The 12,933-nt window shown below is 37.0% G+C and overlaps 1 protein-coding gene across 4 annotated transcripts in view; it reads left to right on the top strand.

Moving 5' to 3' along the window:
- dock3 (dedicator of cytokinesis 3) overlaps positions 1-12,933 on the top strand; it is a 202,113-nt gene that overhangs the window by 83,026 nt on the left and 106,154 nt on the right. The gene's annotated exons all lie outside the window — the stretch shown is intronic.

Genomic DNA, 12,933 nt, shown 5'->3' with positions numbered 1-12,933 from the left:
TTGCCGTTCAACAGGACCCATCGCTGCAGAGAAAAGCTTATTTTTGCATTTATCTCTGAGGCCTATTTTTAAACCGCAACATGGTTCCTTAAACACCTTTTTGTACTCCGTCATTTCCACAATTGAAAGACATGAAAGCTTGTAATGCGGCTTCCAGGATTCTGACAGCCTCGTAATGCGGCTCAGAAAATAAACGCTCATTTGGTGGCCGGCTGAATCAAGGATGACTAATTCACACTGATTTGGATTGCGTAACGAGGCTGCGGTTCAGCAGATACGCGCAGATTCATGTTTAGAAACGTGCAGGACAACACGCAGACGGTCACGTGGAAGCAGTTGTTGTAATGGCTTGTAACAGCAACTGTCTCAATTAAGATCTCAGTGTATCTGGGACTCCGACCAAAGCCAGAACTCTTATCAGAAGCCAACGCAAGCCATAAATGTGTTTGACTAATTAATCAACAGTGTTTTCTGCATGTGCGGTTTGGCTGTTTCTGCTCTGGCAGATTCATATCGTCATCTTCACATTTCTGTGGGTGTTATTAGCAGTATGTTGATATAAGCTGTTAGTTTTGGCTGGATTTGAACTGATTATCTATCTATCTATCTATCTATCTATCTATCTATCTATCTATCTATCTATCTATCTATCTGTCTGTCTGTTATCTATCTATCTATCTGTCGTTCTTTATGTCTATCCATCCATCCGTCCGTCCGTCCGTCTGTCTGTCTGTCTGTCTGTCTATCTAACTGTCTGTAATCTATCTATCTATCTATCTATCTATCTATCTATCTATCTATCTATCTATCTATCTATCTATCTATCTATCTATCTATCTATCTATCTATCTGTCTGTCTGTCTGTCTGTCTGTCTGTCTATCTATATATCTAACTGTCTGTAATCTATCTATCTATCTATCTATCTGTCTGTCTGTCTGTCTGTCTGTCTGTCTGTCTGTCTGTCTGTGTCTGTCTGTCTGTCTGTCTATCTATATGTCTGTTATCTATCTATCTGCCTGTCTGTCTGTTATCTATCTATCTATCTATCTGTCGTTCTTTATGTCTATCCATCCATCTATCCATCCATCCATCCGTCCGTCCGTCCGTCTGTCTGTTATCTATCTATCTATCTATCTATCTATCTATCTATCTATCTATCTATCTATCTATCTATCTATCTATCTATCTATCTATCTATCTATCTGTCGTTCTTTATGTTTATCTATCCATCCATCCATATATCTGTCTATCGTTCTTTATATCGTTCTGTCTGTCTGTCTGTCTGTCTGTCTGTCTGTCTGTCTGTCTGTCTGTCTGTCTGTCTATCTGTCTATCTATCTATCTATCTATCTATCTATCTATATCAGTGTTTCTGTGTGAAACTGATGGATCATGCTGAGTTTGCCTTTATATTGACTGACAGGTTTCCCTATGGGCAACCGCTTTTAAAATGCAACACCGGGTCAGGAGACGGTCACAGAAAAAAAACTTGTGATTGATCCGCACCCTCGGCATACGGACACAAATCTGTGGGATTGGGATGAGGTTCCTCACTGGATAGTGCAGACTGACAGTGAAGTTTCGTGTAAATCCTCAAAGCGTCGGTTTCCTCTCAAGCCTGTCACAGAACATACCGTACGAGTGACCTGAGCCAAATATGTGCATATTTTATGTGTTTTAAGGCTTAGTCATGCATATATTTGAGGCTCCGAGCTAAAATGACCAACTGCGATTATAAGTATACCAACTTTTATGACATTACTATCCTCAGATTATGGGAAAGCGCTTCAGTTTCTCAGAAGTTTCATGAAATGGGCTGTACTGTACATCGCTCATTAAAATATCAAAACTTTCCAGAAATATTTGGTCAGCTACATTCAAATCTATCTGTCTGTTATATATAACACAGAATAGTCTCTGTATTTAATTCAATAATTCACTACTAATATGAGTCTGATCATTTTGTCGAGAAGAATTGAACATCGCTGCTTTTCTCATAAACCCTGAAAGATCATTTCGAGATCGTTCTCCAATGCATCATGCTTTAAATCGCTGTTCTCTCGCAGTCGCTTAAGCGTTCGGTCAGCCTGTCATCTCTACGGTAAATGATCTTTACTCATGCAGAAGGATGCAGCTGTCAGTGTGCTTCTACTTCCATGTGTCATTAACCCAACTCTACTGGCAGATCATCCCACCGGAAAGAAAGGAGAAAATCAGAAAGGAGGAATCTCATTTGTTTCTCATAGAGAGCAGCGAGAATAAACAGAGCACAATGTGAGAATGTTCATGATAAAAGCCCCTTAATATCACATTTCTCCTGGACTTTTAAGAGAAAACTGAAAATATTCTGTTTTTTTAATTTTTTTTATATAATCTTTTTTTTTTCATATTCCATAAAATGCATGTTATTGATGCACCCATGCACATGTAACATACCGTTTTAATGCTTCTGCTGGGCTTCTTTTAACCAGTTATTTTGTTCATGTCAAAACCCGTTTGGTGCAGCCCCCATTTGCGAGATCGCCTGCAGGGTGAACCAACAAAGATGTAGCAGCACATGTGTGAAAGCTTTTTTCATTTTCGTTCCATCAGTGTGATGAAACCTCATGTCACGCTGTCACTTCATCCTGGTTAACTGTCACTCATGCCCCACCCACACACACACACACACCCCCCACGGTCCACACGCTAGAAAACCTTTTCATCCTCTCACCTTCCGTCTAGACCTGGTCCATTTCAGAACGGCCATGTTTCATTTGAACTGGGTTTTCATTGGTTAGCAAAGAAAGACAGATGTAGAATAGTCATGTTTATACTGTAGTGCACTGTTTGATTCTGGGCTTTGTTTAGACAAGAGAGCAAAAATCCTTTTTTTGTCTGTCTTTGGTTTGCCTCGTTTTGGTCTTTGTTTTGGTTTTAGTTTTTCTTGTTTTTTTATGTAGTTTTGTCTTTGTTTTGTGTTTTACTTTTGCCTTTTTGTTTTGTTTTGTTTTGCTTTGTTTTTTTTCTTTTGTCTTTGCTGTGGTCCAGTTTTTGTTTTGTTTTTGTTTTGTCTTTGTTGTGGTGTAGTTTTTGTTTTGTCTTGTTTTTGTCTTTGGTTTGGTTAAGTTTTTGTTTTGTCTTTGGTTTGGTTTGGTTTGTTTTTTTGTTTTGTCCATGATCCATTTGTTCAGGATTTTCAGTGGTTGCATGTTTTCTCACCATTGTTCGCAAAGAAAGACGGCTGTTGAAAGTCGACATTATATCAAAATGGACCCTTTTAGTTTCTCATTGCACTTTCTGTCTTATTGTACATGATTCATCAAAATTTATATTTAATTCAATTCAATATAATTGACTCTGAACAACCCCTGACACGTAGGCCAAGTGGGCTATTTAATAATATTAACTAGTAGCCAAATACCTATTGAGCTATATTAGCTAACAATTCTTCGCCTTTCAATATCCTTTTTTGCAACATTATTGAAGTGAAATGTTTCAAGCTACAAAGTAAAGCTACTTTAACAAAAATAAACAAACTATTGATGGGCAATAACTAAGGGGGCAACATTTTGCTGCAGACAAAACAATTAATCTATATGAAAAAATATGAACATAATTTCATTAGCATTTATTTATGGCTTAATGTTGATAGCCACAAAAAAATATTTTGACTTATTCCGTTTTCTTTAAAAAAATAGCAAAAATCTCGGATTTCATAAGACACTTACAGTGGAAGAGAATAGGACATTATTTCTTCTTAAATTATAAAAGTCATCTTAGATTAATACTGACACCTAGCGGTGTGGATGTAGCTTTATATATATATTTTAAAAAAATGTAGTAAGTGTAGCATGGTTGTTTTATTAGTAGTTTACTACTAGCTTTAGTAGTCTCTCATCCTCCAGTTGGTTTTCTTCCAACACTTTTCTTCATACATTAGCCGATGTTGAACGGTACACATATTGAATGTGACTTGCACAGATGCTGAGGGGTCACGACCCCGGGAAGGTGAAATGTGTGGCGACACAGCCTGAGGCAAATCGTGCTGCCAGGATGCGGTGTGTTCAGCAGGGATTCACACATCGACTCGTTCTGCATCATGTTTCCAGCAAAGACAGGTGAACTGTCAGTGTCTCTGAATGTGACGGTGTGTTAAAGACAACTCACACCGTATTTCCATCGTCAATAACTTTCTTGAGGAGGTCAGCTGTCAACTGTATGCCAGCGTTCTGCATTCATTCACAGAAGTATTAAGTAAGAATAAGCGTTTTATTTTATACAAAGCCAAATAAAATAAAATAAATTGTACAAGTCAAACCCCCATGGTGCAAAATAAGGCTCCTGGGATACATCACAGGTTTAAAACAACATGTCTCCAAAAATCAATGTCTCCTAGTACACTTTCCCCCTAGAAAACGATCCTCTTCCACTTCTAACACCGTGATTGGCTACAATTTACATGGTAAAAACCATAAATTCAATCCACAAAAATCAAAGTGATTTACTATTATAAATATATGTATAATATTAATAAGTAATATATTATCTTTATCAAGGAATTTGGCTTAATCTTGGCATAATTTGACCAATACCAATTATCTACCCATTGATAATTACGACATTGCGTCACTGTTGGAAATAGGATCATCCCGTCATGACAAAGTGTTGAGGAAGGCAGATGCTAAATAGACAAATAGACAACATCAAAAAGATATTACCCTGGGTATCTTGAAGAAACACTACTGATCTCATTAGCTTGTGTGTTAGATGGCTGTAGGCCTGGTTGTGGTTTCTGATTGGTTGTCATTTTATTTGACGTTCCTGTTGACAGCAAAATCTTTCTAAATGTCAGGACACTCATTTGTGAAGTGCCTCTTTGGATGTGACACTTTTGTCACTTTGAATAATCATAGAAACGGCATTGACGCAGGTTTAAACAACATCTGTATTTGTGGCCTAAATATCTAACAATGGATGACGTCAAAACCTGCAAGACGAATTCGCAACTGGTTCCCTCAAGATGAATCTATTGGGTTTTATAATGGCGTTTTTCAATGTAATAGTGAAAAAAAGTCTGTGGTAGACATTTATATTGTGGATTTTTTTTTTTTGGCTGGCTACATCATGCGTTGTGGTCATGTATAGGCGCAGGTCCACCATCTTATCTGGATACAGAGAAGTACGGTAAACCTTAAACAGAGAGACTAATGTTAGCGTAGATGCTATTCTTCTTATGACACCATGGTCAAGAAACAAGAACATCAGATATTATGGGAAGTATTCCCAGTTCCGGCTGACCTTATTTATGCAGCCTAACTTTTACATTATTTTAATTATATTATGTTCTATGTGTATGCTAGGTTAAAGAGATGTGTTTTTAGTCTAGATTTAAACTGTGTGTCTGCTTCTCGAACAATGTTAGGAAGACTGTTCCAGAGGTTTGGTGCTAAATAGGAAAAGGATCTACCGCCAGCAGTCGATTTCGATATTCTAGGTATTATCAACTGGCCAGATGTTTGAGATCGCAATAGACGTGAAGAACTATAATGCGTTAAAGGGGTGGTAAAATGCCCTTTTCACAAGATGTAAAATAAATCTCTAATGTCCACAGAGTGTGTGTGTGAAGTTTTAGCACAAAATACCCCACAGATATTTTTATATAGCATGTTAAAGTTGTCACTTTTTGAGGGTTTGCAAAAACCCATCGTTTTGTGCCTGGCCCTTTAAATGCAAATGAGCTGCTGCAGAGGGCGGGGTTTCAAGAGCTGGTGTGTGTTAGCAGCTGCGATTACGTCATGCAGACACACTAAACTGACAGAAACTGTTCTGTCTTTAACGTTAAAACGGAGTCAGACGAAGATGGAGAGACTCAAGAAGAAGTGACAACATGTAGAAGCAACAGGACGTCTCTGAATGGTTAGTTGATGAATTTATGTTGCTGATGTGGAGTTAACTATCTTCAATTAGCATATTCTGTCATGGTAATCTATAAATCGCTCGTATAGGAACGGTTGTGAGATGCACACAGAGTGACTTTCTATTGCATGTGAAAAGATGGATTTTAAAGTTTGAGCTGACTCACAAATGTGCTCTTATACGACTCTTCCTCTTCTCAACATGGACTGTGTGTTCCCGGGGGCGGGGCTTATGTACATTTTAGGGTCGGTGATGTCACTAACCCGGGAGGAATGTCGTGTAGTCCCTACCAGCCGTTTGTTGTAGTCCTTTTCTTTAAAAGCAAATATCTTCCTTTGCTTTGAACTTTGAGCGTTGTAACTTTGCAGATGTTGTTTATGCTCAAACAGCAACATTACACACTAACTACAGTTAGAATAGTGAAATCATACTCAAAATTTAAAGTACTGGGGAGCTAAACCATTTAGTGCTTTGTAAGTAACTAAAGTTCACTAAAGTTGTATTGTTTAGTAATTCCCTTGCATTGTATGGAAAAGAGCAGCAGTAACATTCTGCTAAACATCTACTTTTATAAAGTTAAACAGGTTTGAAACAACATGACGATTTAACGATTAAACTACTTAAATGACTCATTCATTTTTACTTTAGAGAATTATCAAAACATTACATTCTCATATATTAGTGTAAAGTCCTCGGTGAGCAAAAACAAACTGAAATACTGATATTATATTCCAGTGACTGCAGATCGCCGGTCATTACTGGCCTCTCCCCGTACGAACGCCTCTGTCTGCCTGAAAGCAGGAATCATAGTGTCAGTGAACTGTGTGGGCTGGCACACAGTGTCTGACTAGCCTGCCAAATTGCTGTTACTAAGGCAACCCCCCTTTCCAATGGCAGTCGCCGCAGAGGTGAGGGGGCGATCCGCGCGTGTGCTCCGCACCCGGACCTCTGTCCGGATCAGCCTGTGAAATGTCTTTTTACCTCGGATCTTAGGTAACTCAGCAGAGGTGAAATCATGTGGCTTCAGACCCTCGTGAACGGAGCGTCCTGTTCCAAAGCACTGGAGCGTTCCTCTGATGCTGTCTGCAGAAAAGCACACAACACCGGAGAACAGACACTTATTTCAGAAGCTAAACGATGATAAACAAGGTTTTTCTTATGGTTTTGGAATCATTTATAATGTACAATGTCCTAGGCATACTCTGTTTTGACGTTTAACAGCAGACTAAACGTTTATCCCTTGAATAAAATAGATATGATATCTACTGTACCCTAAATAAAGACTGCAGTCAGTCAAACCATTGACTCATTCAACCTGTTACCAAAGTTAAATAATATCTATATCTATATATATATATATATATATATATATATATATATATATATATATATATAATGTAATTTATAACTCATTAATTAAAGTATTTATTTAGCAATTTTCATTTTGAGTAATTTGATTTTAACAAATCAGTTGAGTAAAGTATTTGCTCATAAGTCAAGTCAAGTCAAGTCAAGAATATTTGTATAGCGCTTTTCACAATACAGATTGTATCAAAGCAGCTTCACAGTATTAAATTAAAATAATAATAAAACGTCCATGTTTGGTAATGCTAATCAATAGTAATATTGATTGATTCATTAAATTGAATATCCCCAACTGAGCAAGCCAAAGGCAACAGTTTGGCTTACAGCAGACAATAAAGAAAGTCACTTGTTTCATTCCTAGAAATCAGTTGAGTGAATGATTCCGATATTATTTGTTTGGTGATTTCATAATTAAGTGAATCATTTTCTGTATTAAATTATTAATTAAAACCAATATCATTTGTTTGGCGATTTAATACCGGTAATTTAACGATTTAACGATTTTCATCTTTTTATTAACAGTTTAATTATTTAATGATTCGTTTAAATATTTTACTGTTTATGTAATGATTTCGTTTTTAGTAATAATTTTTTTTAACATAAATTGTGAGTAAATTATTTGCTATTAAAGAGTCACTTGATTCATTTCTGAATAAATTAGTGTTCAGTGAATGAGCCAATTATTTTCTCAAAGAGAGTCATTTGTTTAGTTCCTGAATAAATGGTTGAATGCATAAATATATAAAAACATTGGAAATTATGTGTTTAGTGTATGTAAATGTTATTTGTATGTTTTATATAAACATATTGATGTTTTAATGATAAAATTATTTATAAAATTGTTTGGCATGAATTTGGTTGATAATGTTTTCATTAAAGGGGCGGTTTATTATGATTTCACTTTTCTAACTTTAGTTAGTGTGTAATGTTGCTGTTTGAGCAGAAACAACATCAGCAAAGTTATGACGCTCACAGTTCAAAGCAAAGGAAGATATTTGCTTTTAAATACATAGTTTTTTAAGGACTACAACAAACGGCTGGTAGGGACCACATGACATTCCTCCCAGATTAGTGACATCACCAACCCTAAAATGTACATAAACCCCGCCCCCGGGAACACGCAGTCCATGTTGAGAAGAGGAAAAGTTGTTGTGGTCGCGCACATTTACATTTGTGAGTCTGCTCAAACTGTCGCATCCATCTTTTCACACGCTATACAGTGCGTAACACAAATGCAATATCATGTCACTCTGTAGGCATCTTACAACAGTTCCCACACAAGCGATTTTATAGATTATCATGACAGAATATGCTAATCAAAGACTTGAAGATCGTTAACTCCATCAGCAACATAAATTCGTCAACTAACCATTCAGAAACGTCCTGTTGCATTCTACATGTTTTCACTTCTTCTCGAGTCTCTCCATCATTGTCCAATTCGAGTTAAAACATAAATAGCTGAACAGTTTCTGACATTTTAATGCTTGTTTGCATGAGTAGTCGGAGCTGCTAACACACACAAGCTCTTGAAGCTCCGCCCTCTTTGTCGGGAGCAGCAGCTCATTTGCATTTAAAGGGACACACACGAAACAACACGTTTTTAAACTAATAATCTGTGGAGTGTTTTGAGCTAAAACTTCACATACACACTCTGCGGAGAACAGATACTTATTTTACGTATTGTAAAAAGGGGCATTATTAAACGGTTAGTTCCAATCCTTGATTCTGATTGGTCAATAGCTGTGTTTTATTCACGATAAAACATGGCTATGTCCGCTTCACCCAACGGTTCTATGTATCACTACACAACACCCCTAGCAACCGCTCTTAGCAACTTAAACAAATGTTTGATCTCCTCAATATTATTCACTGAAGCTATAGTGGAGTATTGTGAGAGATCGAGTAAGCGAGTGTACCTGCATTTACAGTAGACATAGTGTTTTCCTTCAGGTCAGTCCTATATATTCATAATTTAAAAAATCTGTTTGAATGCCCGCTGCGATATATGTCCTTTTAACAGTTAAGGGGTTTTCCCGTGCCTATAGTCATTTGTCAGTTGCTTCTTCCTTCTCCGTGATCACAAGTTTGAGTCCTTTCAATGTAAAAGTCTTCTCTACTGACTGACTCGCTCATAAAGACAGTCTTTGCCGACATCTATTGGCGAAATAATGTAACGTTATGTAACTTCTGTTGCTGTTTACGGTCAGGGACTATTTTTTCCAGCGGAAGGAAGGCTTTTAGTGATTTTACTTCATGAAAGTTGCATAGATACATATTTTTCGGCTTTAATATTTGTTTAATTATCTAACTTTCAATCAAATGTCCACCCACAGTATTCAAACATGTCCCAAATTTTGGTAACATTTTTATATGCGAGTACATACGGGTGCTATTTTGTTACCTTTTCCGTAGAAATGTCCATTGTTTACAAGCTTGTTTAATCCTAAAGGTCACAGAGAGTCTACTGTCTTGAAAAACAAAATAAAGAAAGCTTGATTGACATTACACGTGAGTTTTAGGAAAAACCGACACTATAGTGTAGAATATGATATGAATATGAATAAACATGATTACATATGAACTTAACAGAAATGCAAGCTCCCTTTTAGTATCCCTCGGCTCTCTGCCCGTCCAAAATAGGAACAGAAGTTTTAAAAAAAATCGATGCCACAAACTCTTCAGCAATGTCAAGTTTCTTCTTTTTAGCTACATCTCTTCTACTCCTCCTCACCCTCCCTCTTTCCCTCCGTCTGTCTCGCTTTCTCTTATTTTCTCGCCCACCACAGTGCCCACTTTGTCTAAGCAAATTTCACAAATGGCCGCAGCGGGGCGTCTCGATCGCAAAAAGACAAACCGGAATTTTCCAGAGAACTCGTCCGCACAGCTTGTACTCGAAACGAGGCATATTACTGCCTTCCCAAGGCAATCCCACTCCACTTCCTGTGTATTTTTAACATTTAGCACTATTGTTAACCGGGCTTAATGATAATGCTCCAGCATGTTTGTCGTCTCCTTTAACACTGTGCTGTCACTAACAATGGCACGATCTGATTGGTTGATTTAAGACTCAAAAAGACAATTAGTTTCACTCACTGACTGAATGCATGCACACACTTATGATAACATGTCACAAGGGTACTCTTAATAATTAACATGTCGCATTCTCCATATAAAGTGCTCAGAATGGCAATTTCTTTCATGTTGGATGTATCTACAGTCTTTAATGTATAAAGCATACCACTTTTCTGGTAATAAGTGCTACGTGTTTGCTAATGCTGATAGTTTTGTTGTGGAGCATCAGAAATTCTCCTGCATTGCCCTGCAGTTCTTTGAAAGGTTGCTAAGCAACTAGTTGTGCAGTTGTGTTATCAATCACTGATGAGCAAAACGAGAGAACAGGAGACGCCCGGAGATGACCTGACGGATAGCCTGACTGCATTTGTTGAGGGGGAAAAAAAAAACTTTTGCAAGAAAGAAAGAAGTGAAATAAGAGGGAATTTTTACACTTGATCAACAGACGATATTCAGTGATAATCTTTATTTTTGGGTATTTTTGAAATGAGCCTCCCACAAGAATAAAAAAAAATGGAAAGCTGAATTATTATGCATCAATGCAAGAGGATTAAAAAATCTGATTGTATGGCATCTCAAATTGCGAGTTATTTCCATTCATAGTATTACTTGTATCTGTATGTATGAATGATTAATGTTTTTGTTATCAGGAAGAGTTCTCGCACTTAAAATTCAGCTCAAACGAGTATAGTGGCCCCAAAATTTATTTTCTATTTTAAGACTCATTCAAATCTTAAAGTTTGGATTTATGTATTCGAACTCATTCAGGTTGCAATACGTTGTGATCCAATTCATTCAAAAACACTTTCATTAAAGAACAAAACGAGTGAGTCATTGAATCATTCCCTCAACTGAAGCACTGATTCAAACAGGCATGAAACAAGTGACTCACTTGTTGCTGTTCACTGAATCATTCACTCAACTTTGTTCGGAAATTAAACAAGTGACTGGCTGTATCCGATGTAGCATACTCTCGTGAGTACTTATTCTGAATAAGTACTTACTTTTTGAGTGGTAAAAAAGTACGTTCTATATAGTATGAATGTAATCTGGACGTACTACATCCACCATGTTGTCATTATCATGTGGTCTACCAGCATCAGTTGCATTGCTTCACTGCCATTCACAAATCCTCTCCTGTGGCCTCATGGGATAGTGAAGTCCATCATATGCACACTTCAGGATCTCACTGGAAGTAGAAGGTCATCCGGGTACTTTTTGCTACTCTTTTATGAGTACTGTGAATTAAGGCTATGTTTACATGGAAACGATCTGAAGAGAAAACGCAAAAGTGGCGTTTTTTTATTCTGCGTTTAGACGTTGTTATAAGCAAATCATCCGATTTGTTCAAAAAGACTGATTCATACAGGAACAAAAACAGATGATGTCTTTATGAGCGAGTCATTGAATCATTGACTCTATTTGTTTAAAGCACTGAATAATTCAAGAATGAAACAAGTAACTTTCTTTATGAGTGAACAATTTGATCATTTACTTGATTTGATTTGTTCAGTTGCATGTTTTATTAAATTATTCTCTTTGTTAGTAATTGAGTCATTTTCTTAAACGATTCATTCAAAAACACTGATTTGTTCAGGAATGAAACAAGTGACTGCTTGCATGAGTGAGTAATTGAATCAATCCTTTAACAGAAACACTGATTCATTAATCCGTTCAAAAACAGATGTGTTCGGCCTCAAACAATTTGTATTTTTTTAAAATATATATATAACATTTTTTTTTTAACATTTATTAAAGAATGTAATTTCATAAGTTGATACTTACGTGGCTTTGTTTGGAATTTGTTATATGACAAATCAAAAATAGACACAGTGCCTAAAATGTAATTATTGACATTATACTAAAATGATTAAAACTTCTATTTTAGTAGTATCAATAGTAGTAACAACTAGAGTTGAGCCGGATACTCGGCTGAAACGAGTATCCGGTACAGATAAAGCACTTTTGCCGAGTACGAGTATTATACGAGTAAAACTAGTCAATATCTGTGCTCGGATTGAATAAAAATCCTCATTGGGTAGCTGACTGTGTCTGCGTTCTGTGATAGGCTAGTCACAGCGCCCCTCCCCTACACATACAGATTTATTGTGTTGCTGTGTGTCCCGCTCTGCTCACTCTCACACAAAACACTGAGAGAGAACAGCTCTCTCTCTGTCTCTCCCTTAGTCAGGTTCGCGGGTCTTTTCCGTTAACGTTTAGGGTTTCTTTCTTCAGCTTCAGGTTTGTTTTTTACTTCAGTTTAGTACTTACTTATTAAGCAGAGTTCTGGTAAACGTGGGGTTTGTTCAGACGTGGTGCTTCGCGAGTCGCGTTGCGTCTCTGCCTGTCGGAGATTTTTCTTTTCTTTTTTAAACCGTCAGCTGGCTCAGTTTTTTTACTTCACGCACTGAGTGTCTTAAACTTTCTCGCTGTATTTCATAAAAAAAATAAAGGAAGTAGTGGTAAAAAACTATATTACAAAATCGAATTAATTAGCTAGCTATACACACACACAGACACACACACACATACTACACTCTCTCTCTCTCTCTCCCCCTCTCTCTGCCGTCATCGGAGTTTTTTTTTTTTTTTTTACC

The sequence above is a fragment of the Phoxinus phoxinus genome, assembly GCF_949152265.1.
Source record: "Phoxinus phoxinus genome assembly, chromosome: 20".
Classification (NCBI taxonomy): Eukaryota; Metazoa; Chordata; class Actinopteri; order Cypriniformes; family Leuciscidae; genus Phoxinus; species Phoxinus phoxinus.
This window is presented reverse-complemented; position numbering and strand designations above follow the sequence as displayed.